Genomic DNA, 27198 nt, shown 5'->3' with positions numbered 1-27198 from the left:
TGATTCATCATTGTGAATCCAGAAATGTTCAAGTCTGCCTGCATTGTCAAGTGTGTTCCTGATGGAAGAATTATTGCTGCACTGCTTTGTCCTTCCTTTCTCCCTGATACAAATCAGTAAGATACAGTATGAAAGAATATTTGTTTCTACTGAAAAAATGGAACTTAGGAGTGTTTTTGCAATGTGAAGTGGAGGGCAAATCTCTGACAGATTGTTATTGCCATCTAGTGGCTTATTAATGTTACTTTATATCTAATGTTGCAGACTATTCCCTAGTGGGATCCAGAGTCTTATCTTGATGCATATGTAATCTGATTTGTATGAATGATAGATAATCAACATGTTTGGCAACTAAATCAAAAACATTATCATTTGGAATGACTTACCTAAGTGACAGTTTACACGTTTTCCTATTTATAGGCAGTAGATAATATTCAGAAAGCATATAGTGTTAATAAAAACAAGATCATAATGCTACTTGCCACAGCTGGCAAAAAAGCATGGAATGGCCTTTTCTGAAATCAGGTAAACATGTCATCCATGAGCTACAGAAAAAGCATAATATGACCTATGTCTATTTTATGTTTAAGATTTTGTTATGGTTGGATGACCAGACCAAATCATAAGCAATGGGTGGATGAGTAGATAGATTAAAAGATATACATTTTCGTGAGCTTTATACATAAACACTGATAACTAGCTGATGTATTTTCCTCATGACTTTTTGAGCTGCAACATGCATACTAAAGCACTTCTTGGGAAAGGGACATTTAAAACACTGGGACTGATATACTAAAGTTTAATGAGCAAGAACAGGAAAGAAACTGTTTTGGTATGGTTTTATTGCAGGATTGCATGAGTGTGTGGATGTATGTGAGCTTAGCAAATGGATCCCTGTACATAGAAAACTGTACACTGATGTTCAGTGCATGTAGTGCAGTCCCAGATTGTAGTGTACATTTTACCTGAATATATAAAATAAATAGGTAAAACTAACATGACAAGCACCATGACAGTCCACTGAGCTATGCAATGTGAGTGTATCAAGCAAAGTACAGGCAGTCCCTGGGTTACAAACAACATAGGTTCTGTAGGTTTGTTCTTAAGTTGAATTTGTATCTAAGTCGGAACAGGTATATTTTAAGTGTAGTTCCAGCCAAAAAAATATTTTTTTTTTTGGATAGCATAGGTAAAGGTTAACACCCCTGTAACATTTGCTTTGCTGTCTGTGCCCCTGTTCAGAAGATTTCATTTCGCTTTCTGTCCCAATGACAATTGGATTTAAAAAAATTTGGGTTGTTGTGGAAACAAGGAATGGTGATGGAGCTTTAGTTTAGACACCTTTTACCCATAATAACTCTTATGTTACACAGGACCGGACTTTCTGGCAGAAAAGGTCCAACGGAATCATTCCATCGGACATTCCGATCGTGTGTGGGCTTCATCTGACTTTTTCTTTTGAAAATTCTGACGGACCTAGAAATAGAACATGTTTTAAATCTTTCTGATGGAATCAGTTCCTATCGGGAAAACCGTTCGTCTGTATGCTATTTCGACGGACTAAAAACAACGCAAGGGCAGCTATTGGCTACTGGCTATTGAACTTCCTTTTTTCTAGTCCCGTCGTACGTTCTAAATGATCGCACTTTGGTGTGATCGTGTGTAGGCAGAGTTCATTTCAACAAAAAAACAGTTGTGTGTACGCGGCATTACTGGAGTGAATTTCCCTTCCTAGGGGGAGATTTCCTCTCACTTCCTGCTCCCCCTCTCCGTTTGTAAGTAGGAGTAATTTGTAAATCGGATGTTTGTAACCCGGGGACCGCCTGTAGCAGGTTAACCTCTTCTGACCACCTGCCGTTGTTTGATGGTGGCAGAATGGCTCCCCTGCGTGAATCGCCGTATCTGTTCGGCAGGCGCTTTAAGGGGTATAGGGGTCACTGAGGAGCAGGTGCATGTGCCCGGCGGCCGCGATGTCCGCCATGCACCCGCGATCGCTCCTGACAGAGCCAGAATGGGGATGTGTGTGTGTGTGTAAACATACACATCTCCATTCTGGCAGGGGAGAGGAGACAGATCGTGTGTTCCTAGTATATAGGAACCACGACTGGTCTCCTCCCCCAAGCAGTCCCATCCCCCCTACAGTTTGAACATACTGAGGGAACACATTTAACCCCTTGATCGCCCCCTAGTGTTAATCCCTTCCCTGCCAGTGACATTTATACAGTAATCAGTGGCTATTTTAGCTATGATCACTCTATAAATGTCAATGGTCCCAAAAAAGTGTCAAAAGTGTCCGATCTGTCTGTCACAATGTAGCAGTCCCGATAAAAAATGCAGATCGCCGCCATTACTATTAAAAAAAAAAAAAAATAATAAAAATGCCATAAATCTATCACCTTTTTTGTAGACGCTATAACTTTTGCGCAAACCAATCAATATACACTTACTGCAATTTTTTTTTTTTTTTTTAACCAAAAATATGTAGAAGAATATATATCAGCCTAAACTGAGGAAGAATTTTTTATTTTTTTTTTTAAAATAATGTCGGGATATTTACTATAGCAAAAAGTAAAAAATATTGTGTTTCTTTCAAAGTTGTCAGTCTTTTTTTGTTTATAGCGCATCAAATACCACCAAAAGAAAGCTTTATTTGTGGGAAAAAAAGGACATAAATTTTGTTTGGGTACAGTGTCGCAATTGTCAGTTAAAGTGATGCAGTGCCGTATTGCAAAAAATGACCCGGTCAGGAAGGGAGTAAATTCTTCTGGGGCTGAAGAGGTTAACCACTTCAGCCCCAGAAGGATTTGCCCCCTACCTGACCAGGCCATTTTTTGTGATACGGCACTAGGCCGATATATATTCTTCTACATATTTTTGGTAAAAAAATGGCAATAAGCGTATATTGATTGGTTAACGCAAAAGTTATAGCGTCTACAAAACAGGGGAAAGATTTATGTAATTTTTATGATTATTATTTTTTTACTAGTAATGGTGGCGATCTGTGATTTTTATCAGGACTGTGACATTGTGGCGGACAGATCGGACATTTTTTACACTATTTTGGGACCATTGACAGTTATACAGTGATCAGAGCTAAAAATAGCCATTGATTACTGTATAAATGACACTGACAGGGAAGGGGTTAACATTAGGGGGAGATCAAGGGGTTAACTATGTTCCCTCAGTGTGTTCTAACTGTAGGGGGGGATTGGGACTGACTAGGGGAGGAGAAAGATCGGCGTTCATACTTAGTATGAACACACAATCTGTCTACTCTCCCCTGAGAGAACCGGGATTTGTGTGTTTACACACACAGTTCCCAGTTCTCGCTCTGTCACGAGTGATCATGGGTGCCCGGCGGTCATCACGCCTATTGTGACGTCTTAAAGGAGCGACGTACAACTACGGCGATTTGCCAAGCCAACCTGCCGCAGTATAACTGCGGCGGCTGGTCAGCTAGTGGTTAAAGAAACACTGTTCTGTTGAAGGCAAAAAGCAGCATATGTACAGGTATTTGGACTTTTCATTCCAAGAAGTAACATATGAAATCACATATGTGCCTTTACTGATGTCAAAGTGGGCATATCTGTGCATATGTGCTATGATAATCCTAAAACAGTGGGTAATTTTTTTGTCTTTTTAGTTTTTTTTTTTTCACATTCAGACACAGAGCAACACACACAGATGGAAAATATATATGCAAGCAGTTTTACCTGCAAAAGGATTTGTATTTCTGTCCAGTTATCAGATTTACACAGCTCTGCCACTGTCTATCATGGCAGGAGACTTTGTTTTTTTTTTATCTGGTGCAGATCAGTAACACATACAAGTCCTGTACCTCCGTCAGCCTTTGACTGGACAGCAAATGACATACTGTTAGCACATGAACACTGCCGCACATTAGATTGGTAACTTAGGCTGGGTTCACATATGTGCGAAGGGTCCCCCCCTTCAATATGCATGACATGTGAGTGTGACTGGCTCTCAATTGAGCCGGTTCACACAGGTCCTGGCCAGCCCCTGTCCGCATTCTAAAAAGGTCCTGTGTGTGTTTGGTTCTGGTTCAGGTGCAAATTCTGGCAAAAATTCGGACTTGATTTGCACCTGAACTGGTGAACAGTAACACACCGGATCCCATGCTGGGAACCACACATATGTGAACCCAGCCTAAGGCTGCTTCTTCTTTTCCCAGTCTGGACTCTGTATACATAGACTGCAACAGCCTGATTTTAAGTTGCATTCAGGGACTAGCTTGCATTTAACCACTTCAAGAACGCCCACAGTACATTTACGTCATTACTTTGACGTTAAATACCACTGTTATGGCAGCAACTAGTTATTTTCTTGTGCAATTTTGCATCTAATAAAAGCAGTCCCAGCAGTGGTTTGCCATTGGATAACTTTTCTAGGTGGCGGGAGAGGTGCCCCCCTACCACCGCTTCCTGGTCATCTATGGGCTTACCGTCCCTGTCGGTTAGCCCAGAGCCGATATGATCCTTTCAGTGGCTGGGCAGGAAGCCCAGTCACAGCAAGATGGCCTGACGTCAGATGAGATTTTTCATCTCTTAAAAGGTAAAATTGCTTTAAAATTACTTTTTTTTTTGGTTTTTTTTTTGTTAATGCTTTTAAGTGTAAATGTGAGATGTGAGGTATTTTTGACCCCAGATCGCTCCATAAAAAGGACCTGTCATGCTTATTTCTAATACAAGTGATGTTTACATTCCTTGTATTTGGAATACAAGTGATCAAAAATAAATAAAGGGACAGTATAAAAATAAAAAGTAAAATAAATATAAAAAAATATTTAAATTGCCCCATCCCTCTGAGCTCGCACACAGAAGATATATGAAAATGGTGTTTAAACCACACATGTGAGATATCTCTGCGATCATTAGAGTGAGAGCGAGAGCAAGAGCGATAATTCTAGCACTAGACCTCCTCTGTAACTCTAAGCAGGGAACCTGTAAAAAATTGTAAAGCATCGCCTATGGAGATTTTTAAGTACCGTAGTTTGTCGCCATTCCACGGGTGTGAGCAATTTTAAAGCATAACATGTTAAGTATCTATTTACTCAGTGTAACATCATCTTTCACATTATACAAAATAATTGGGCTAACTTTACTGTTTGGTTTGTTTTTTTTATTAAAAAAAGTGTATTTTTTTTTTTTTTTATGTGCTTGTAAGACCGTTGCAGAAATATGGTGTGACATAAAATATTGCAATGATCGCCATGGTATGCTCTAGGGTCTCTGCTAAAAAAAATTTATATATATAATGTTTGAGAGTTCTAAGTAATTTTCTAGCAAAAAAATACTAATTTAAACTTGTAAGCAGAAAGTTCCAAAAAAAGGCCTGGTCATAAAGTGGGATACATTTAATGATGTAATAATGAGTACAGAGCTGCATTCATCACATTTTTATATCTGCTTGGAGTTGAGCTTTAACAGTTGCCTTTAATACTATCATTGTGTATTTCAGGCAGTTTTGTTCCTGCATGAGATGTGCATTTAAAATCGCTAACTTCAGCTAGACAGACATTAAAGAAAATCACAATTTTATTCTAGGTACACCGCCGTTTAGCATGTGTACATGCAATCACTGGAGTGTATACCCTACAGCAAAAAAATATTTTAAACATGTTTTTCAATTATCTCCATGATGGAGTGCTCAGATGCATGGCTTTTTTTTTTCTTAGAATCAGACACATTCACAATGATGTTTTTGCTTTGCCCCTGTCAAGAGTAGACAAAGTGGCCAGGATTTTTAAAGATGTAATGGATTACCTACCTAAGCTCCGGACATTTTTACCTCATTCATGACCAGGGCATTTTTTGCTATTCGTTACTGTGCTATTTTAATTGGCAATTGGGTGGTCATGCATTACTGTACGCAAATGAAAATGTTGTTATTTTTTCACACAAATAGAGCATTCTTTTGGTTGCTATTTGATCATCACCCTTTTTTTTATTTTTTGCATTGTAAATGAAACTTAAAAAAATGTTTAAAAAATGATATTTTATAATTTCATAAAACATATCCAATTAAAAAAAATCCCGTCATACATTTAGTCCAGAATGTATTCTGCTGCATATCTTTGGTAACCTGCTGGGACCCTTGCAACCATGCAAATCATCTCAGCATAAATTCAAAAAGGAAAAAATACTGCGCTATCCCAAAATCTGATCAATGAAGATAAATGTGTATAATGTGAAAAAAGTTGATTTGTGCTGCTGCAACCATAAATGTGAGAAACATCCACTTATTAAACACTGTATACAAAAAAGGCTGCGCTGCCACTAGTAGGTGAGTGCAAAAGTGAATCACTTAGATAATTGCAGCTTGAGCACCCATATATAATGAATAAACAGTGAAGAAAAAGTTAAAATTGAAATTAAAATATAATAATAAAAAAATCAACATGAATCTCATAAAATAAAACTAAAAAACTGAACATGAGAGGTCAGATTCAAAGCTGGATGGAGCAAACAAAGTCCATAGAATAAAAAAGTTCATTGATTGGAAAGTCTTTCAAAGGAGGAATACACCAGTCATCCAAGTGATGTGAGACATGCAATATTGTCACCCTGAGGAGCGTGATGACAGGAAAGTTCCTCCACCTGAATCAGTTCCTTTATTGCCCTGATCTTTGCCTGGGTCAAGAATACACTTTTCTGTATCAATAATTAGACACAGGTATTCTAATCTCCTTGATAGTTTTTTTTTTAAGGAGGATTTCTCTAGGTTGAGAACACAACATAGGTATTCCAGGTAGTTGACTGTGGATCATACTTTGGTCTAAGTGGGCTACTGACTGGTCTATCAAGAGCAGATTATCTAGGTAAGCTATAATCATTACACCTTTGGCCCTTAATCCGGCTACAGGAGGGGCCAGGACCTTTTTAAATACTCAAGGTGCAGTAGCTAGACCAAAGGCAGAGCTACAAACTGAAAACAAAGATTTTCTACCTCAAAGCATAGATATTTCTGGTGAACGGGAAATATAGGTACATGGGGGTATGCATCCCTGATGTCTATTGATGCCAGAAGTTCTCCACCTTGTAGGATGGAGACCACTGATCATATTGACTCCATGCAAAAAGAGCAGATATTCAGAAACCGGTTTAGATCTTTGAGATCTAGAATAGGTATGACATACCAACTTGGTTTTGCTACCGTGAAAAGGTTTCAATAAAACCTAATCCCAGCTCTTGTATGAGAACCACTAAGATCAATTGTTTGAGACAAAAGATGGTCCGATGCTTGAAAGAGAGACTTCTTTTCCTCTGGAATCTGAGAAAACGGGGACTTTCGGAACTCAAGCATGTACCCTAGAGTTATTGAGAAAGTCACCAATCTGCAGCCTACGGCACCTGGTATTCCCAGGTGGTCCCCCATCCAGGTACTGACCAGGCCCGACCCTGCTTAGCCTCTGAGATCAGGCTCCCGACACTCTTCCTACCAGACCCATGAGAACTGCAGTCTTCCCCCCACTTCGAGCGAGCGGGGGTGCCCCCTCATAAGGGGGCTCTAATTCCCCTCTTGAACTTGACAGTGGAGGCCATCGTGACTGCTTGGAGGCAGATGCTCCTGACACTGGAGAAGGAGCTTGTTTAAATGAAATACGATTACTCTTCTTCCTAACTAGCAAAAGGGTACTTTTTTCACTAGAAATTTTTTGGATGTATTTATCCAAATCATCCCCAAACAGCTGTTTACCGAAAAGGAAAACTAGCCAGGAGCTTTGCATGACGCTTCAGCTGATCAATCTTTCAACCACAAGATTCTATGCCTATGCACCAGCCCAAGCGTAAGGTGCAACTCTTAAAGAATAGAATCTCATGACGTCTATTGCTAAACATAATGCCGCTGGTAACTCAGCCAAATCCTGGCCTGCTGATCAGGAATAACGTTGAGCACCTGTTTAAACTGGTCTCTCAATGATTAACATACACCAATTGCTGCTAGCGCAGGTTGAGTCATCAGAGAAAAAGTCTTTTTTTTTTTTTTTTTTATAATAGGAATTCCAACTTCTTATCTATTGGATCCCTAAGCATATGAGCATTGTCTACCGGACAAGTCAAACTTTCATTCACAGAGGATACAGCGCAGCAATTGCTGGTATCTCCCACTTCTTAGTGAATTTTTCCTCCATAGGATAAAGTGTTATAGGAGGAAAAAAATGCTTATCTGGGTGTTCCCACTCAGAATACATAAGCCTTTTCAGCAATGAATGGACAGGAAAGGCATGCACAGCTTGGGGAGGCTTTAGTGAACCCAAACAAAAAGCAGGCATATCAACTGACTCAATGAAGAGTAGCAAAAATGCACCATCAATCTTTCAGATTATGAAGCTGATCTCAGAAGAGGAGTCATCAGCCTCTCCACGGTCCACTGAGAGAAATTCATCTTCTCCCACCCCCAGATCCTCAGTTTGAGGGTCCTGGGTAATGGAAACGGACCTGTTGCATTTTATTCCATTCTGGGATGCGATTAAAGCCGCTAGCCAACCCTCTCCAGTAATATAGACAGGGGCTGCAGTATTGAAAACAATTGCAATATTTGATAGCCCTGATGGCTCGCTCTGACCGGCCACCCCCTCTCACGGGAGGATGCTATTGTAGAGATGAGTTTATGCTGTTTAGAGCTTGAAGGAGTCCCTTTTGAGCCCTTTTTGGGGTGTTTCTACCTCCCCTTCTGACCATAGCCCGATGCACAAATGCAGAGGTACTACCAGAAGAAATCACATTCACTGCTTGAGCAAATAGTCCAGCAACTGTCGCTGCTATTAATGCTCAGCCTGATGCTTCAGTAAATGTGCTAAAGGAATGCCTGTGTCACCACTTACATGCCCCTTTTTTAGCTTTTGTCTCTCTCCGACAGCTGCAGACAGCAAAAAATGGAGCCTTTTAAAAGTATCCCTGCGCTGGACGTTGCTGCTCCAACTCCATGCTAAGCCATGCCCACTCCCACTGTGCCCCCCCCCACCTCTTTTAAAAAAAAGAGCATTTTCCGGCGTGAGCGCGGGCCTCCGATCTGACGGGATCGGCTTGTGTGTGGGGGGAGGGCGGCGAGGAGGAGGGTGGTGACAAACCACCATACAGAAGCGGTGGAGAGCGGATCGGCATCCGCCGATCGTTCTGGCTTCTCCCTCTACTCAGAGAGAGGGGGAGAGCTTTTGTCTAGGTGGGGGGTGTTTTTAGAGAAAAATCCCCCCTCCAACATATTACTGGAGTCCTGTGACTGCTAGCCGGAGGAAGCTGCACCTTCTGCTGACACAGCATGATCTGAGAAAACATGACCAGGTATGTGCTCTATACAGCCCCCAGTGGTGACAATATTTACTTTTTAAAGGAGTCAATTCATAAGAAACTTTAAAATTCCTTAGAAATGTCCACTCACCTTTCCCGCCGCAGGGATTTCTGCGGTAAAACCAACAGACCCAATCTTCACCCCCCACGGTGGGCTCTGTTTAAAAAACCTTCAGGAACTGGGGCATCTGCACTCTGATCTGCACTCCTGGACCCGTAATAGCACCCCGCCAGAAAAAACTTATGGCTGAAAAAAACAAAAGCACTGGATCCTGGGGTCCAGCTGTCTAGAAAGAGAAGTGTTACAGGCTAAACCTCGTTTCTACCGCCACGAGGCTCGGATACCATTCAATTCACCTTAAAAGACACTTTAAATGTATCAGGCTGCATAGCTAGCATCAGTAAGGATTGCTCCAGTGGAGCTCAGCACAGCACATCTTTACTCGTGACCAACACCTTAGACACTGGTGAAAAAATGGAGGTACTCCCGGTAGTGGGAGGGGTTATATAGGGAGTGGACTTCCTGTCTGAGGCCTCTTTCACACTGGGGCGGCATCTATGGTAAAACAGCAATTTACCGTCATTTTAGTGGCGGTATTCGGCCACTAGTTTTAACGCCCGCTAGCGACAGAAAAAGGGTTAAAACTGCCCACAAAGCGCCGCTTCAGCAACACTATGCCGGCAGCCGCGCTGCCCCATTGATTTCAATGGGCAGGAGCACCTTCACCGCTCCAAAGATGCTGCTAGCAGGACTTTTTTAAGCATCCTGCCAGCGCACCGCTTCAGTGTGAAAGCCCTCAAGGCTTTCACATTGGAGAGACTGCAGCGGCTGTTTCAGGGAGCTTTGCAGGCACAATTTTTAGGGCTGTAGCGCCTGCAAAGCGCCCCAGTGTGAAAGGGGTCTTAGGGTGTGCCAGTGTCCATCACCTGAAGGTGGCCTATAACCCACATAGTAATTACTATGGCTCTGTGTCCGTGATGTACGATTAAGAAAAATAAATACATATAATAAAATATAAATAAATAAATTAAAAATTAAATAAATAAAACCCCATTTGTCACCACGCAATCTCAGCCCAGCAACCTGACACCTGTTGAAACCCTTGCAACCACGCAAAATCATCTCAGCAGCTTGACACCCTTGTTGAGACCATTGCAAACGCAAGACCGTCTCAGCAGCCTCACACTTATCGAGACCCTTGCAACCACGCAATACCCATAGCTCCCAACTGTCCCTGATTTCGAGGGACTGTCCCTGATTTGGAACAAAGTCCCTCTGTCCCTCTTTCCTCATCATTTGTCCCTCATTTTGGTCTGATCTATATAGTTCTATATAAAATGCACTATTTATCTTTCAAAAAGTGTTCCCCAGTGCTAAACCTTTCACCCAATTTCTAAATTCCTGCATTTTGTGAATTTCAAAAGCCAATATAAAGGAATGGTAGTGGTAAAAAAAAAAAAGCACTTGTGGGTTTAACTAATCTTTTATTAAAAATAATTCTCCTTTAAGGGGGCGTGGCAGGGGGTGTGTCCTATGCCTACATAGATGTCCCTCATTCCCATCTCAAAAAGTTGGGTGGTATGAATACTGTCTCGAGCAACCACTCATCAAGACCTTTGTGACCACGCAGTCTTGCCCCAGCAACCTGACAAGCATTAAGACCCTTGCAACCAGACAAGACATTGAAAAAATAAAATTTCCTCTAGGTGGGATATTTGGAAAGGGATAAATAGTGCAATGAGGTATGAGAGTAGTGTAAAAAGTATATAAATTTTTATTAAGTAACATAGGTTTATAAAATGAGCACATATATACACTATACATATCACAAAATATCATGAATGAATACTGGACAGGACTAATCATATAATAACATTACAAAAAAAAAAAAAAAAGGACAGCTAGAAAATCGCAAAGATCTGTTATGTTGGAGGTGAGCACAACAGAAAAGACCCAACGCGTTTCGAAAATGCTATTTCTTCATCAGGGGTGTATGCGAGTGTATCGCAGAACCTATAACCGTCTGCAATTTAAACAAAATACACACATATTAGATACATAATATTAATTAAACACAAACTAATTGGTATGTGTGTGATCACATCGTACTTTGTGTTTTAGTGTGTTTAGACACTGACCGTATGAACTGTGAAGTACTAGAGTGGATTTTCTGTCCAGATTTTGACGTTTAAAAGCAGTTTAAATGTTGCAGCTGTCAGCCTGTGGGGCCCAAAGCCCGACGGGGTGAGTAAATGCACCAGCGCAAATAGATGGGTCCAATGGTGGCACGAGGGGAAACATGGGCAGAGTCCCACACAAAGGACAAACCAGCCTGGCCCTCCGAAATGTATCCCTTACTGAAAAAAAAAAAAAAAGGGAGAGGGACAGAAAAAGGACAGGTATTAAATGGATTTCTAGAGTTGTAAACTCCCCCCACACACTCACATGAGACCACCCACTGTAAAAAGTTTGCATATACATGAAGGAAGGTGCGCGTACATCCCAATAGGTGCATGCACACAAACATGCATACGTGCATGTCTAACAGATGCACATGTGTGCATCTACACAGTTGAGAAAACAGCTTAGTGGAGTGGTCTACCCACCATAGATACATCCCCTCTGTAATACATATCAGGGGAAGATGAGCATGCGTGCATCCATGCGCATACAGGCACGCACACATGCATGCACACATGCATATGTGCATGCATGTGCATCCGAACAGCTTGAATAATTTGTTTAATGCCAATATAAATGTAAATGTAAAGGAATATAACTTGCCTAGGGGTGGTCGGAGTGGAGAAGGAGGAAAAGATACCAGAGCCAAGGCAAATGAGGATCTATACCTCCACAGATCCTTGAATCAGGAGACCAAAGGTGGCGCCCAAGAGGTTAATCTGTAACAGAAGGTAGGACATCAAAGGGCAGCAATCAATAGGGCTAGTCCTGGGGGCGCATCAGGCATCATAACTGAGCGCTATCAAAGTAAGAACATGGAGACTGTAAAGAGTATCCAGGGTGCAGGAGCAAGGAGGTATTACCTGATACTTGTACGGGCTCTATGGCGATGGATCCTCACCAGTGTCCACCCTCACAGCAAGCAGACAGCAGCTGGAGGGTGGAGGGATTTGAAATAGCCTGAGTGATTGGAAATAGACCAATCACTACATGCCTATGTTCGGAGGGGCGGGGCTAGCCGGGAACTTCCCCCGGGAAAAAAAAAGGGGAGAGAGACAGAGAAAGGACAGGTATTAAATGGATTGCTAGAGTTGTAAATTCCCCCCCCACACACTCACATGAGACCACCCGCTGTAAAAAGTTTGCATATACATGAAGGAAGGTGCGTGTACATCCAAATAGGTGCATGCACACAAACATGCATACGTGCATGTCTAACAGATGCACATGTGTGCATCTGCACAGTTGAAAAAACAGCTTAGTGGAGTGGTCTACCCACCATAGAAACATCCCCTCTGTAATACATATCAGGGGAGGATGAGCGTGCGTGCATCCATGCGCATACAGGCACGCACACATGCATGCACACATGCATGCATGCGCATCCAAACAGTTTGAATAATACGTTTAATGCCAATGTAAATGTAGAGGAATATAGCTTGCCTAGGGGCGGTCGGAGTGGAGAGGGAGGAAAGGATACCAGAGCCAAGGCAAATGAGGATGCATACCTCCACAGATCCCTGAATCAGGAGACCAAAGGTAGCGCCCAAGAGGTTGATCTTTAACTGTGAACAGAAAGTAGGACATCAAAGGGCAGCAATCAATAGGGCTAGTCCTGGGGGCGCATCAGGCATCATAACTGAGCGCTATCAAAGTAAGGACATGGAGACTGTAAAAAGTATCCAGGGTGCAGGAGCAAGGAGGTATTACCTGATACTTGTACGGGCTCTATGACAATGGATCCTCACCAGTGTCCACCCTCACAGCGAGCAGACATCAGCTGGAGGGTGGAGGTATTTGAAATAGCTACGGATAGAAGATATCCATTCCTCATTTAGTGCCTTTCTTTCACTTCTTTGTATGTATATTGAATTATAAAAAATTGTACCTTCATACTTCACTATTTAGACCACTTAATGCAATATGACTAAATATGCAGGTGCAAATTGGGACACTGCCATGTCAGGTCACTATAGAGACTTTGCCTCAAAGGAACAGAAGGAGACCGAATTACTATCTATTTTCTCCAACCTAAGAAGATTATTGGAGAAAAAGTCTGCCAATCATTGGCATATAAGGTCATTCGAAAATTATATCAAACATAAGATCAGCCCATTGGGACTGCGAGTCCAAATATTCCCCACTTTGGAGAATGTGGGACCCGCCTTTAAAAGGGAATGGGAGAAAAACCAGATATCTTGTTCAAACGGAATGATGTCTCTCCTGATGGAAGAATATCAGAGAATTAACAGAGACTTGGATAAAGATATTGAAATTATTTACACCCAACTAACAGCATTCAAACAACATGAACTCTATATGCAATATGACAATGAACTTAATCAACACCTGGAGCATTTTAACAGAGGCATTCTTATAAAGAAAGAGAACAAATTTCAAAGAGATCTGAGGGCCTTCCATGAACAGAAAGCGTATACCTGGAAAAACTCACGAATGAAGGCCAGATCAAACTTTAGGTCAAATACACGGAATGGAGATCCCAGTTTCTCGGATGCCTCTTCCGTTTCATCAGCCTCAACCAAGAGCTTTCGAGGTCCAAGAAAATCAAAGAAAGTGAAAAGAGACTCGAGTGGGACAAACTCGAATGAAAAACGAAATGCCAAAAAACATATTACGGAGGCCACTGGGCCTTTTATGCCCTCTACCTCCAATCGGACAACCTCGGGGAATTCGGCAGTCAGCAGTGGGATTCCTTCACTCTTTAATATCGATACAGACATAGCGACCCCTGTGACGCAATCCAGCAACAGTAAATCAACCTATAACTGCCTAGTCAAACAGACCGATAAAACAGAAGCACAATGAATTCAGGCTAGGGCAGAAAATCATCACAAGCCATCCTCAGACCCTACCCAGAATGACTTGAATGTAATCAATTTATCTTCCTATACCCTTGACCCTATTCAAATTCAGGTTCTCGCACGTGGACTGAGTTTCTGCCCGAACCAAAACCTAGATAAATTTGAGGTCCTTAAAAACCTACAGCTGTTTGCCAGGAAACTTATCTTAAAACAACTGTACTCAAAAGAAAAACCCACAAAACTGGAATTCGAACCCAAGGAATTGAAAGCCCTGGATGATCTCATAGACCTTCTCGAAGAAAACGACCCCCCAGATCTGATTGATAAAATTAACCTTGAACAACTTCTTGGATGACACGACCAAACTGAACCTATTGCAACCCCGAGGCCCTTATTGAAAAAGAAGTCTAATAAATTTCCACCACTAAGCACCAATGCAAATGTTTTAGCTTTCATCAAATTGACGTATAGTGCAATATGTAAGATCAAGACCTCATACTCCGATCAGGATAACTTATCCAAAATAGAAAGAGATGCACTAAAATCACTATCTAGCAATACATCCATTACCATTAAACCATCCGATAAAGGTGGAAATAAAGTGATCATGGACAATGCCTTTTATGTTGACATGTGCAACAAAATCCTTAACAACAAAACGTGGTACCAGAAGATATCAGAGTAAAATCACAAAGTTTAACCAAAAATTCTACGACCTAGTAGATAAGGCCATGGCTTCGAATATACTTCGAAAATCGATGGGAATATATAAGAACGAAGAACCCACGCATACCAACTTTTTATTGCCTACCTAAATTACACAAGAGCCTACAAAAACCGTCCGGTAGACCAATCATATCGGGCAACGGTTCAATTTCTGAAAAATTGAGTGAATACGTAGATGGATATCTCCATCCGTATGTGGCTGAACTTCCTAGCTTCATACAAGACACCCTGAAATTACTTCAAAACATCGATGGCATGTGCATAGCTCCATCATCATCTCTAGTAGCAATCGATGTGGAAGCACTATATAGCAGTATCCCACACGATAAAGGGCTCCTTTGTATTCGACACATCTTGTCATGGGATAATGCAGTCAATCAACCCACTAAGGACTTTGTCCTGGGAGCACTAGAATAAATTCTTCATCATAATCACTTTGTCTTTAATGGCTCCCACTACCTCCAGGTGCAGGGTGTTGCGATGGGGACTTCATGCGCCCCATCGTATGCCAATCTATACCTGGGGGAGTGGGAGCTGGCGTTGAATCAAGACGACAATCTTGCCCCCTTTATGGAGCATATAGTGCTGTGGATGCGCTATATTGACTATGTGTTCCTGATATGGGACACATCCATCGAGCTACTAGACAAATTCCTGGTGGAACTCAACCATAACGAGTTTAACCTTAAGTTTACCATGACCCATGACACCTCGAGTATCACCTTCCTTGATGTGACCATACATAAAGATGTGAACGGCTTTCTAAGTAGTAGTCTCTATAGAAAGCCGACAGCGGGTAACTCAATCCTACATGCAAGTAGTTTTCACCCTCGGGCACTCACAAATTCCATCCCCTACAGCCAATACTTAAGGATCAGAAGGAACTGTTCGGATAGCATTACATTCAAGAAAGAAGCTGATGCACTAAGGATGAGACTTCAAAATCGAGGTTATTCTAAGTCATGCTTGAAAAAAGCATACAACAGGGCATGTAAAAAGACCCGGCAAGACTTACTGTATAATCCATCATCGAAAACTCAAAAAGAGAATCCAATATCAATCATCACAGGATTCTCTAATCAGCATAAAAAAATCAAAGCAATTGTAAACAAATATTGGCATGTCCTAACAATGGACCCGAATGTAGGCCCGTTTGTCCCAAATGTGCCCCCGTTTACCTTCAGAAGGGCAAAATCACTCTGGGACCAATTGGTGGCTAGTGAGTTTAAAGAAGGGGGCCGCAAGGATCCTTGTAAACTTTTTGGCTCCTTTACATGTGGGGGTTGTGGTTACTGTTGTTTTATGAACACCTCGAAAAACTTACTACTGCCTAATGGTGAAAAATACTCACCTAGACATTTTGCAAATTGCAGTACGCCCGGTGTGGTTTTTATCTTCTTTTATGTGAGTGCGCCTGCTTTTATGTTGGCAAAACCGCCCAAGAATTCTGCATCCATGCGGACGTGTAATCCCAGCCTCCCCCTGGGACGACACGTCACAAATGTCCATGATGGTATCTGTCCTAAGGTCTCTTTTGTGATCCTGGATCGTGTCCATCCTGGGATGCGAGGTGGTGATTGGAACAAAACCCTGCTCCAACGAGAGCAGAGGTGGATTTTCCATCTAAACGCCACCTCACCACCAGGTTTAAATGGGTCAATTTCCTATAGGCCATTTCTCGAGGATTTCTCCTCTGGAGGGTCAGAATGGGAACCACCAGAACCAACCTGATATCTCAGAACCCTCTGATCTATAAATACTGTATGGACCAAGCTCCTCTGGTCTCTAGTCATATTATTATCATTGAACATCTCAATATCTTTTCCATCATTACGTCTTTCTCTCTTCCTTTTAAATCTAAACTTATATATGCCGACTGATAAATGTTAACTATGTGCATATTAGACAATTTTAGGTCATTATATAAAAAATTGTCACTTATTGTGTTCTCTATGGACTATATCCTCAGTAATCTCATATGCTTGTTTGGGTTCTGTAAAAATAACCTTACTATTGGTAATCTCTTGATTATGAGATATATTTTACTTCAACTCAATGTACTGTTAACAATGCAAATTATGTCCATTATGATACCAATTCTATTCTAACCTAATGTATCGTTTAGAATAGATATACATACTGTTCCTTCGGGCGTAGATATGCACTAAAAAGTAATGTTAACTGCATGATTATGATGTATATTATTATTATTATTGTTGTTGTCATTATTTCAGTTCTCAGTGTATTATGGTACATGGTAAACATGGATACATGGTTAAGATTTACTAGAAATGCTGTTCCCCCTCTCAACAGTGATGTCCCTCAGATCAGTGCACCATTTGATCAGTTTGTGTGTGTCCCCATGCTTGGCGGGATGTTCATGCAGCTGCGCATTGAGTCCTTGGTGGTTGGGGTCCCACACTCGGCGCACGGGGGCCACCCAATGCCATTTGGCATGGGTGGCCTCCCTTTGCCGACAGGATACTGCCGTCCCCTCCGGGGACTGTACGTTCCGTGTCTAGTGCTCCGCGGGAGGACGACGTGCGGCGATGCAGCTTGACTCACTAGGCTTTCCCTGTCACACAAGGCACTCCAGGGCTTGACGTCACTGCAGCCTCTGGTAGCAGTGCGTCATCTACCACATGCCCCTGGTGCTTTCTGGAGGCACCGTCTGCACGCCGCCGTCCCGGGGGGACGTTCCAATCACTCAGACTATTTCAAATCCCTCCACCCTCCAGCTGATGTCTGCTCGCTGTGAGGGTGGACACTGGTGAGGATCCATCGCCATAGAGCCCGTACAAGTATCAGGTAATACCTCCTTGCTCCTGCACCCTGGATACTTTTTACAGTCTCCATGTCCTTACTTTGATAGCGCTCAGTTATGATGCCTGATGCGCCCCCAGGACTAGCCCTATTGATTGCTGCCCTTTGATGTCCTACCTTCTGTTCACTGTTACAGATCAACCTCTTGGGCGCTACCTTTGGTCTCCTGATTCAGGGATCTGTGGAGGTATGCATCCTCATTTGCCTTGGCTCTGGTATCCTTTCCTCCCTCTCCACTCCGACCGCCCCTAGGCAAGCTATATTCCCTTGCAATCACGCAATATCGTATCAGCAAACCAGACTGAGACCCTTGCGACCACGCAATATCATCTCAGCAAACCAGACTTAGACCCCTGCAACCACGCAATATTGTCCCAGCAACCTGACACTCACTGACACCCTTGAGACCACACAATATCATCTCCAGTAGTATAAAACACTTTGCGGCATGCGCCTACTTGCAAACCCGCATACAAACTAACTTGCAAACACACCTCAGTGGAAAACAATTATGCCGCATACACACGAGCGGACTTTACGGCAGACTTTGCTCGGCAGACTTTTCGCCAGACTTTGACGGCTCCTTGTGGCGGACTTAAAAAGGGACAGACTTTGACACACACGATCACTGCAAAAGTCCGCTGGTTTGAACGCGGTGACGTACAGCACGTACGATGGAACTATAAAAAGGAAGTTGAAGCCCCACTACGGGACCCTTTGGGCTCCTTCTGCTAATCTCGTGTTTATCTCGTGTTAGTAGAAGTTTTGTTAGAGACGATTCGCGCTTTTCACACTTCATCTTATTTCGATCATTTTCTGTGGTTCAGTTTGTGCTTGTGAGGTTTGTATCTGCTTTTCAGTGCGTGTTGGTCAGTTCGTAACCTGCCTTGCAGGCCGTTCTGGTCCGCTCGTTCCTGATTTTCAGGTCGTTCTTCATAGGCCTTGCTGTTCTTCAGTGCATTTGTTATAAGTTTGTTTGTTTGACCAGCCGACCGTTTTGAAGCCATGTCGCATGGATGTACTCGTTCTCGAGTTCGTGCTGCGTGGAGACTTGGTGTTGGGGTTAATACTTTGACCCGAGTCCAGTCCATGAACAGGGCGAGGAGGAGTTCATGGATGAAGAATTGGTTGCGCCAGTGTGACCAATTCTCACATATGCTTTTGATCCATGAGCTCCGTGAGAATAATCCTGAGGATTTCAGGAATTATCTCCGGATGACGGACCCCGTTTTTGAGCGTCTGCTGGCTATGCTGACCCCCTATATCAGCAGGCAGGATACCTGCATGAGGCAAGCCATCAGTGCAGAGCAGAGCAGAGGCTAGTTGCCACGTTATGTTACTTGGCGACTGGGAGAAGTCTTCAGGACTTGAAGTTCTCGACAGGCATCTCCTCCCAGGCTCTGGGGATCATAATCCCAGAGACCTGTTCTGCCATCATTCAGGTCCTGCAGAAGGACTATATGAAGGTAAGTTTTATCCTTTAACATTACATGATATGTATTAAATGTTTGCTAATGTATAGTCTAAATGCACTCCTTACCTAATTACCATGCTTTGAATATGCTGTGAATGTCCTGTTTAGCTTCATGCATGCCTGTTTTTGGACATTAATCATTTATTGCCCTACATGCATATTTACATTCAATAACCTCCCCACCATGCAATCCTGGGTCCATTTATATCTCTAGCCTATAGTCCCTTGAACAATGTATATTGTCAGCTCCATTGTACTGTTTGACCCTCCCCCACCCCTCAAATGTTTTAAAATGTCAGGTGTGTTTTTCACCCTAATTAGAACCCCCTCCCCCACCCCTCAAATGTTTAAAAATGTCAGGTGTGTTTCTTAACCTAATTAGAACCCCTCCCCCACCCCTCAAATGTTTAAAAACGTCAGGTGTGTTTTTCACCCTAATTAGAACCCCTCCCCCACCCCTCAAATGTTTTAAAATGTCAGGTGTGTTTCTTAACCTAATTAGAACCCCTCCCCCCACATTAAAATTGATCAATGGGCCATCAGAGGGGGTGATTAATCTTATAAGTGGGTCTTATGTTTTTTTTTTATTTAAATAACAAACACACATATTAATAATGTTTGACTGCTGTTGTTCACTAATGTTTTTGTGTAATCTGATATCCAAGTTATGTTTTAAATTCCTTATATTAATTTTTTTTTTGTTTTTTCACTCCACAGTTTCCTTCCAGTAAACAGGAATGGCAGACTGTGGCCTCCCAGTTCGCTGACCGTTGGGACTTTCTCAACCGTGTCGGGGCGATTGAGGGGAAGCATGTCCGCATTGTGCCACCACTGCATTTGGGGTCTTATTTCTATAACTACAAGGGGTTCCATAGTGTAGTTTTGATGGCGGTGGTCTCGGCACATTTGGACTTTCTGTTTGTGGATGTGGGGATGAACGGCTGGATGTCTGACGGAGCTGTGCCAGCATCTCCAGACTGGTGGCCTGGGATTGCCACCTGATGACCAGAATGTGGATGGACTCCCCTCAGTTTTTATCGCTGATGAAGCGTTTGCTCTCGGTGATCACTTGATGAGGCCGTTCCCCCAAAGAACACTCACCCCTGAGAGGAGGGTATTTAATTACCGGCTGGCCAGAGCAAGAAGAGTTGTGGAGAATGCCTTTGGGATTCTGGCCAGCCTGTTCCGTTTGTTCCTTTCAGCCATAAATCTGGCGGACTATAAAATTAATCATGTCATACTTGCTTGCTGCATACTACATAACTTTTTACGTAGACATTCTGCTACATATCTAACCTCTGTTGGGCCTGGGCCGGACTTGTACAAGATCCAACAATGACAGGCCTGCAAATTGGCCGTATTGGCTTGGCCCCCCGAACTGCACGTCAAGTGCGTGAGCGATGTGAATTATTTTAATGGTCGGGGGCCATTGCTATTCAAGAAGAGCTTTAATTTTACAAAATAAAAAAAAAAAATTTTGGAAAAAATATCTTGTTTTTATTCTTGTTTGCATTTAGTTTGGTCTGTCTCCTAGTGCACTTGTAGTAGTGGCAAGTGCATTTACCTTTAGTTAATAAGGCCCTTTGTCACTGTAACCACACACAAATTTACAGACATATGATTGAGAAATAATCAGCCACACACATTGTAGTAGTAAAAACATTTTACTGTGTGCACATTGAAAGGTGCATTTTTGGAAACATTTTTTTGTTTTTTTTTATTTTTGGTTATTTTTTTTTTTTTAACAAAAATCATTTATTTTTTAGAAAACTTTTTTTTTTTTTTTTTTTTCCAAAGAGAAAACTTTATTAAAAGGCATATTTAAACAAAAATACACCTTGTTTAAAATCTTAAAATTCACAACAGTGTTTTGAAAAACATACAAAAAAATCAAAGAACTTACAAAGTTCAACATTTGAAGAACGGTGCTGGTGATGTCACCCTTGTAAATAGAAAATTTTGAATATGCTCAAAATTGAGCATTATAAAAGGGTCAAGTCAACATGTGCTATCTCCCATCATGGGTGAGCAATGTACGTGTTTTGTGTGTGCCAACCCTTTGTTCCTCTCACCACTCAATAATTTTGAGGATGAAGGGGTTGCAAACACAAAACAAGTACATTGATATCCCATGATGGAAGATAGCACATGATGACACACCGTGTGTATCATAAAAATTTCTTGGTAATGAACAAACTTGTAACCAAAATTTCAAGAAGAAAGAAACTTCACAAGGAAATGAAGAACATGATTGATGTTTTTAGGCAAAACGTTATTATATTCTGCCCAAAACATCAATCATGTTCTTCATTTCCTGTTGCATGGAGTCCAGGCGAAGTTGCATGCTGTGAATTTGTTCACGCATTTTATCAATTTGGCCATTCCACAGCATTATCTGGCCAATCAGTCTTTGGGCACTGTCTGTGGCGAATGGCTCTGCCACTTGGCCTTCCACAACCAGAAGCTCACCTAAAATGTGTGAAAAAAACAAGTGTTAAAATATGCACGCCTAAATACATTACCTTACACTGGGGTGTCAGTCACTCACTTGGTGGGGTTGAAAGGTCACACACTTCCTCCACCTCTCCTTCCTCCAGCTCGTCGGGTGGGCGTGGTCTTGGGCTGGGGCTATCTTCAGCCTCAGGCTGGTGACTTGGGGGGTCCTGGGATCCTTGGACTGTTGTCTGAGTCTTTTCTCCCCTATGATAAGTCAACAAAAGGTATAGTTAAAACACAGTGTTATTTTATATTTTTAAAAATAATCTGAAACGTTGGTTAGGAGTTATGGACAATTGCCTTTTTTTTGTCCTCAAAAAATTAGAAGACAGGATGAACATTCCCTCTGAACAACAATTCTAAACAATACACATTTTCATGCAAGTTTCACAGATGCAGATACCTCAATGATCTCCTATGTGTATTACCCCTCTAAAATTTCTTTATGGTCACATAGGACACTAGTGCTCGTGAGTCCAGATGTGGAAGCAGCTGCTGTGTCCTGTCCTTACATTACACTGAATCATTTTTGAAGAAGCATTATATTTTCCAACACATCTACACCACATCCACAAATTATTGGAATACGAAAAATTAACAAGACATAAATGTATATGTCCAACCCTGTACCATCGTATTTGGCGAAAAAAAAAAAAATAATTTTCTTTTGTATCATATGTCTTTTACAAAGAATGGTCTTTACGAACGATGCTGTATAAATGAAAAAAATATGGATGAGCATGCAAGTTAAGTATCTAAATAGGAAAACACAACAAGTACTTACTTTTTTTAAGCAGCTTCTTTATTCGCAAATATTATTCTGGCTCCCGACTTTTGATGTCAGACCACCACTTCCTCAATTGTTCTTTAGACCGTTTTGTGCCAAATTTAGCTTCTAGAGCGGTGACAACTGAGGACATTATTTTGTCCTTACGCATATTCGGTCATGTGTACAGTCCTTTTTTGCCATCGTAGTCCTCCCTTCTCAATATGGACACCATCTCCACCATCTCTTGAAAATCCATGTTGGTGGCCTTATATCTCCTCCGGGATGTGGATGGTTGTGGCTCCGGGCTTTCCTTCTCGCTACTTCCACTGATTCTCTCCGCCATCTTTCTCTATCTACTCCCACTGCGCAATGAAGAGTGAAGGGGCGAGGACAAATCATACTAAAGAACGTCAGGGGCGGGCGACACAGGCAGAGCATGACACATGCGCAGTGTATATAAAGCTATTACGATAGCCTACGTATGTCCGTGCGGAAGTAGCAAGCGTCAGAAACGAAGGTAAGTTTAAACGTGGGGGTGTGTGTGTGTATATGTGTCCCCTAGATTCTTCACAAAATAATCCTGGGAGTTCTGACTGACATTACAGTTTTGATCTTGTGTCTTGTCTTTCAGCAACAATGAATCGTTTTAAAGAGGCAGATTTTTTGTTGCGATTTATTGACCTATATCAGGAAAAGAAAAACCTGTGGGAGGTCAAACACCCACTATATTACAATAGAGATGTAAGGAAGGCAACACTGGGCACACTTTTAGAATTTGTGAAGACTCGATTCCCCCAGGCAGACCTCAAGTTTGTGGACAAGAAAATTGGTATCTTGCGAAACATGTACAAGCAGGAACACAATAAAATCCAGGAGTCGCTCAGATCCGGTGCAGCAGCCGACCAAGTTTATGTACCCAAGTTGTGGTACTACCACAAAATGCAATTCCTGGATGACCAGACAGAAGCTAGGCAATCACTTTCGACCCTTCCCCCCACCCTTCCCTCCAGCCTTCCCCCCACTCTTACCTCCAGCCTTCCATCCACCTCCACCCCAGCTGAGGAGTCCCAGGAAGAACTGGGCCTTTTCATCCCTGATGAAGTGGATACACTCAGCTTCAGCCAGGTATCCTTTTTTGTGGAATTTGTGATTATGTAAATATTATTAATGATGTTAACGTGTTAAATTTTGAAGTGCTTAATAAAAAATGACTTCATCACAAATATTAATATGTAGACATATCACTAGACAGTAGTGGCCAAAAATATACTTCTGCATAGGTGTGCGCAGCCTCAAATACATATGCATGTGTATATGTACTGATGGTGTCAGTAGGGCAGTGGACAGTGTAATTTTGTTTATTTTCTTTGCCAAAAAATAATTTTCTTTTGTAACATTTTTTTGGAGGATGAAATATCAGTGGTCTAAACAGGGGGGAATATGCACCACACAAGGCGATTAGGGTGTGCCCAGGCACACCCTGTGGGCACGCCTATGTACTTCAGATATTGTTGATCACCTGAAATAATGGTGGTGTCAAATAGATAGCCTTTACTATTTGTGGAGAATTATATTTGCAAGTCGTGAGCTGAAAATTGTGTGTGATTGCGTAACACAAAATTACGACTATGTACCTTTTTTTGACACAGGATGACCTCAGCCAGGAGGAGGTCTTGACCACTGGGAGAGAGGAGGAGGCCTTGCCCAGTGGGAGAGAGGAGGAGGCTGTGGCTGGGCCGAGTAGAAGCCACACGGAGTGTCAGGTGCCTCCCCTCCGCATTCTCACCAAAAGGCCCAGGAGAATGACCCAAACTGAGGAGGAATCCCTAGCCCTCTAGTACACCACCCAATGCAGAGGAGGCGTATGGGACATATATGGCCACCAGATTGCTGGAATTGGAAAAGGGGCAATGCCTCCTCTGTGAGGGTTTGATTTTTCAGGCCTATCAGAAGGGCTTGAGAGGGGAGCTTACTGCTACCACGTATCTGGCCGATGAAGCCACTCCTCCTCCTCCTCCTCCTCCTCCTGCCCCAAGTACACCACCAGAGGCCCAGCCTCCGAGGAAGGCTGCAGAGAAGCGTGGAGGGAAGGCTGCAGAGAAGCATGCAGAGAAGGCTCCACGGAAGAGTAGAAAGTGTTTGCCTGGCCTCTGTCTGGTCTGACTGTGCTCCCTGTGCTCCCTAGTCGCAAGATATCAATTTTCTTGTCCTAAAACTTGATGTGTGTCCTGGGGGACGAAAGGCTTCACAGATTCTAAAAGTGTCTCCAGTGTTGCCTTCCTATTTTTTTTTAACAAAAATAAATGGATTTTTTGGTTACCTTACATTATTGACTATGTGTTTTGATTCCAAAATGACATTTTGTTTGGGAGTAGGCAGGTACAGGTCAAAAAGACTATGGGGTTGATTTAATAAAAGCAAACAGACTGTGCACTTTGCAGAGGGCAGTTGCCCTCTGCAAGTACAATTGCTCCAGAGCTTAGGAAATGAGGTAAGGCTTGACTTTGCAAAGAGTACACAATCCTGTGCAAGGAAAATTAAAAAAACAACATTTTTGCTTGCACATGATTGGATGATGGAAGTCAGCAGAACTTCTGCTCATTTACTAAGCTCTGGAGCAACTGCTCTTGCAGAGGGCAACTGCACTTTGCAAAGTGCACAGTCTTTTTCCCTTTAGTAAATCAACCCCTATGTGTGTTTTTGCCAAAAGGCTAAATCATTTCTAAAATCAAGTGAAAAGTACTAGTGAAAAGTTCACTTTAGAAATTGTACAGCAAGTGCACTTGTTGGAAGTGCAGTCGCTGTAAATCTGAGGGAAGAGCTGAAATGAGGGGAAGCTCTGCTGATTTTATCATACAATCATGTGCAAGAAAAAGGTTTTTTTTTTGGGGGGGGGGTTCCTTGCATGTGCCCCTCGGATCCACAGCGAAGGCACTTCAAAATGCCTCTTTCTGTGCAATTCCAAGTAGAATTTGCACTTGTAGTGAAAAATGAATTTGCCTTTGGAAAATAAACCCCCCTATGTCTAATTAACAAGGGACACCAACCTCATTAAGGTTCATTAAAATAACACAAAATATTAAGGTTATTGTGGTAACTTGAAAATACAAAAATAAAATAAACCAAAAAAAATGTTTGTATAATTTAGCACACATTGTAAAATAGATAAGTGTTGAAATCAATAAAAAAAAAAAATATGAGTCCAAAATATAATTTAATACTTTATTTATGGAGATCTGGCTTTTTAAAAATATCATATTAGTCATGGCATGAGGATAAATCATGAAGAAAGTAGTTTGTGAGAACTCTGTGTGAATATAAAGCAGAAAAACAATTTTGTTCCTCTCGCATTATAAATTAAAAAAAAGCGCTGTCTTAAAAGATCACAGAAGAGGAATGTGCTAGCTTCAATACGAAGGCTAGTTTTACCATACCGAACGCTTCCGTCTTGTAATTACTTCAGAGCATGCGTCAGTTTGAGTTCGTCGGACTAGCACACAGACGATCGGTTTGTCCGCTAGAAAGAAGAGTTCGTCGGATAGATTTAAAACATGTTTCAAATCTAAGTCCCTCCAACTTTTGAGCAAACAAAGTCCGCTGGAGCCCACACACGATTGAATTGTCCGACGAAATCCAGTACGCCGAACCAAGTCTGCCGTAAAGTCTGCTCGTGTGTACGTGGCATTAGCCGAACAAACACGCAGCGGCACCCAGTTGTCCAATTCATCTCATTTCAGTGGCATGCAGGCCACTCATCTTTTCTCTGTCTTTCTCCCTGAGCTAGTTCAGGTTTCCATCCGTGACCAGGTTGGACTTTATCTCCCCAGATAAAAAAAAAAAAAAAAATGGGGGGGGGAAGAAAGTACAGTTCGCATCTTCACCAGGGTCAGTCGCAGACAGAGGTGAGACAGTTCATTTCGGGTAAAGTCACACCAGGCCCACCGTCAGATGGTTATCCACCACCTTGTTGACTTCCTGCTCACCGAACAACCGGACACACCACTGGTGGATCTGGACAGGTTGAGAGTTGTGTTTAGCAATCTCAACATGCCCATGGCTGAGCATAGAGTGGAAGGCCCGGCACACTCTATCACCTTCCTAGGTGTCACTCTGGACACACGTGCCATAGCCTGCCCCCCCGACAAACTAGCCCGTACCAGGACAGTTATCCATGCCTTTACCCAGTCACAAGGGTGCACCATGAGGCAGTTGCAATCCTTACTAGGGATGCTGAACTTTGCGATGAGGATTATTCCTCAAGGACAGTCCTTTATATCACAGCTTTTAGTCTTTCTTACACCAGTGCAAGATCCAGACCAAGTTCTCAAACTAGACCAAGCAGCAGTAGCAAACTTAGCTATGCGGGACAAGTTCACCAGCTGGAACGGCATTTCAATGTTCATCCCGGCAGTGTCAGGTGAGCCACCATGGGTGGTCACTGATGCCACAGCCTCCACGTGCTTCGCGGTCATTTTTCAGCCGTCACTGGTTTGCCAAACCTTGGCCCCCAGAAATTCTCTTAAATTTCTGCTTTCACCCATTCTTCATCACTCTTCGAGCTGTATCCCATTGTGGCAGCTGCCCAGGTCTGGGACCAC

The sequence above is a fragment of the Aquarana catesbeiana genome, linkage group LG02 (assembly GCF_042186555.1).
Source record: "Aquarana catesbeiana isolate 2022-GZ linkage group LG02, ASM4218655v1, whole genome shotgun sequence".
Lineage (NCBI taxonomy): Eukaryota > Metazoa > Chordata > Amphibia > Anura > Ranidae > Aquarana > Aquarana catesbeiana.
Note: the sequence above shows the minus strand (reverse complement) of the source record.